A 3,933-nucleotide genomic window follows, 5' to 3' on the forward strand; every position below is an offset into this window, starting at 1 on the left:
AGCGCTATATAAATGCAGTCCATTTACCAATTACCATTCCAATGACATTTAGTAAACAACTATTGTTGTTATGGATGCAGAGCTCCAGAGCCAATCAAAGTTCAGCACTGGAACTCCAGTTAGAACTGGGTGTTACATATGATGAGACCAAAATTTAGCTTTTGGCCATGCACACCAGCAGTCCTTCTGGTCCTAGGTCACTTGTTAAGATAAATGGAAACATAAACTACAGCAAATACTAAGACATTTTGGCCAAAGTTGGCTACAATCTTTCAACAAGACAATGAGCCAAAGCCAACCTAGAGTTAATCCATGGCTCAATCACAGAATTACTGTATTACAATGGCCATCTCAAACTGGAATCAAAACCTGACGTGTGCAGGCCCAATGCTCTTGAAAGATTCTGTATGGAGTGATGGTCAACTGTCCCTCCCAATATATTCACCAATCTCACCTAACACTAGTAGCAACTCAGTAGCATTATTCTTGCACAGGGAGAGGGTGCACAATACTGAAAACAGATTTTTGTATAACTATTTTGTAATATGTAAGTGTTATTTTGGTCAATTCCTTTAAATAATTATTGAAATAGAATATTTGCCACATATTGAGAACCACAATACAGCGCAGTATTGGTACAATTTAATTCATAGTCTTTTTTGCTGATTTTTATCAAGAGTGTGAATCATTTTGGAGGACACAGTACATGAGAAAGCCTTGCTATATTTACTAAGAAAGATCCATTTGCACCCATCCAGCAAAGGAGAGATTCTGCACAATATGAGTGCAATTAAGGCAGCATGGACAGGTTCCTTCATCTTGTCGATAGAGAGGTTGTCATGATCTCTTCCGCCAAGTGCGTGCCCCGTCTTCTCTGCTGACACAGGCTGAGTCACCTCTTGGGCTTGTAATAAATCAGTCTCCTCTTTTTCACAGGGGTTAGAGGTGGTGCCTATCTTCAGCCTTCAGTATTAAAGCAGGGTTGATACATCACACTGCAAAACCTGGCATTAACTGCTCAGCCCCTGGCAGTAATCCATATCGGTCAAGTCCATTTTCACATGCCAGGTAAAATCTAATCTTTAAACAAGCCAGATATTAGAGCAGAAGCAAGATGGTGAAAGTACCACGGCAAGCCATAGACTCTGTATTATGTAGAACCACATGATAGGATGGAGACTGTTCATTTGTAGCTGATGAATCCTGAGTGTATGTCTAGTATTAGGGCTGTGAAACTTGGTGGATGTTAGTAATTAATACTTTTTGTACTTTTGTGACACATTTTTGGGGCTTATGGACTTAAGACAATAGAAAACAAACAGTTAAATCATATTAACTCTTGAGAGAGAGCCACAATAAGCTTGCTGAGTCATAGAGAATGTGCATATATTCAAAGGCTCATAACAATGGGCTAACAACCATCTAATACTTTTGTAAAATATGTAAAATGTCTGACTACTTTTGTTGGCATATTGGGAAAGGATTTTCTAAACAGATCAACTAATAATGATTAATAAAACCATATGAACTATGACACATTGCATTTTATAATTTGATCTTTCTATGTTTTTTAAGTTTATTCCTGTGAAGAAGTAGCTGGTAATAGAAAAGTTGTGTATTTTAAGCAGAGTACATTATATTGTTGTACACAAATTATGCACAGTGTGCATACATAATTTACACAAATGAATAGATTTATGAATCAACAGAAATAGGTGTACAACTTACTGAATTGCATAGGATTCAGTAATATAATTACCTCTAAAATACAAATAAATGGCAGACAAAATCAAATAATTAAATAAATACACTACATGCTGTGTTCCTTGAATATACTCACAATCTTGACAAACTATTAGAAATTATGTGATTTAACAGCATACAGCCATGCAATCACCATAGACAAACATTTCAATAGAATGGGTCGTACTGAAGAGCTCAGTGACTTTCAACATGGCACTGCCATAGAATGCCACATTTCCAACTAGTCCATTTGTCAGACTTGTGCCCCAGTCAAATATAAGTGATGTTATTGTGAACTAGAAGTAACTAAGCCCCAAAGCAGTAGGCCACACAAGCTCCCAGAATGGTACTGCCAAGTGCTGAAGCTTGCTACCAATTTCCAGACTGCCTCTGCAAGCAATGTCAGCACAAGAGCTGTTCGTCAGGAGCTTCATGACATGGGTTTCCATGGCTGAGCAGCCGCACACAAGCCTAATAACACCATGTGCAATGCCAAGCATCGGCTGAAGTGGTGTCAATAAAATCATCCTTGTAGTCTGGCGGATGAATCTCGGTTTGGTGAATGCCAGCAGAACGCTACCTGTCCAAATGCATAGTGCCAACTGTAAAGTTTGGTGGAGGAGGAATAATAGTATGTGGCTGTTTTTCATGGTTTGGGCTGGGCCCCTTAGTTCCAGTGAAGGAAAATTTTAATGCTACAGCTTACAATGGCATTCTGGGGAATAGTGCTTCCAACTTAGTGGTAACAGTTTGGGGAAGGCCCTTTCCTGTTTCAGCATGACAATGGCCCCGTGCACAAGGCCAGGTCCATAAAGAAATGGTTTGCTGAGTATGGTGGGAAATAATTTGACTGATCTGCACAGGGCCCTGACCTCTACCCCATCAAACACCTTTGGGATGAATTAGAATGCTGACAGCGAGCCAGGGCTTACACCAGACATCAGTGCCCAACTTCACTAATGCTATTGTGGCTGAATGGAACCAAATCTTCACAGCCATAATCTAAAATCTGCTGGAAAAGCTTTCCCAGAAAAGTGGAGGTTGTTATAGCTGCAAAGTGGGGTTTTGGAATCATATGTTCAACAAGTACCTATAGGAGTGATGTTCAGGTGTCCATGTACTTTTGGAAAATGCAGTGTACCTAAATTGAGGAAGATTCCAAAAATGGTTCAAGCTTTTATAACCTCTCAGTTACTGTAATTCTTTATTGTGTGGCTGCAGCAATTCAGCCTCCAAAAATCTCCAACAATTACAGAATGCAGCTACTTGCGTAGAAATAAGAAATGTAAGTCTGGTGCTGGCAGCTTTTCATTGATAGCCTGATAGATTTAGAATTGACTACGAGATTCTATTCCTAACTTATAAGCCTTTTAATGGTTTGGCTCCAGAATATCTTAGTGAGTTACTTATCCTTTACTCTCCTCCAATATTACTTTTCTTACAAGGTGCAGGCTATTTGAACATTTTGAGTATATCTAAAAGTTAAACTCATAATTGCAAATGTTTTCCATCTCTATTTTCTTCCTTGGGGCTTTTTCCTCTTCCCCTACCCTGAGTTCACACACTGCTCCAGCCCTATCCCACTCCTGGTTGAAGCCCATGCCATGATGCAACCTGGAGGCCTAGATGCATCACATCACCCTTCTGAACTACATATTAATATACATTTCTTCACTTGGACTATCTGTTGTACCAGCTAGTTTGCTCCAATATCATCCCCTATTACATCTGTTATCTGTTATAATTCAGCGTATATTTACTCTTAGACCCGGCTGGCCAGTAGAGGATGGGCTCCCCCTCTCCTCCCAAGATTTATTCCCATTGGGGAGCAGAGTTGTCAAGTCTGCTTATAATGCACAAGTTTAGGCTTTTTTTCATAAGTCACTTGAAAAAATGTGAAGTCACAGTAAATTTAAAAAAATTTTACATCAAGCTACCTTATTTTGTTTAGCTACTAATTTAGCTATTCCACCCCTGCCCCCAGTCGCAGACACAACGCCCACCTGCAAACTCCCAGAATCATTCTGTTCCCCACTTGTTTGGGCTTGTTTTTGATAGCGAGGATGTTTATTTGTCTCCCGAGACTTGGCAACACTGTTGAGGAGTTTTTTCTTGCCAAAGTTTCAATGTTTTTCTTTGGGGACTTTGTTGCCTTGCTTGCTCATTTTGGAGTTCAGTCCTGGTTTTTAT

This window comes from Anguilla anguilla, chromosome 6 (assembly GCF_013347855.1).
Source record: "Anguilla anguilla isolate fAngAng1 chromosome 6, fAngAng1.pri, whole genome shotgun sequence".
Lineage (NCBI taxonomy): Eukaryota > Metazoa > Chordata > Actinopteri > Anguilliformes > Anguillidae > Anguilla > Anguilla anguilla.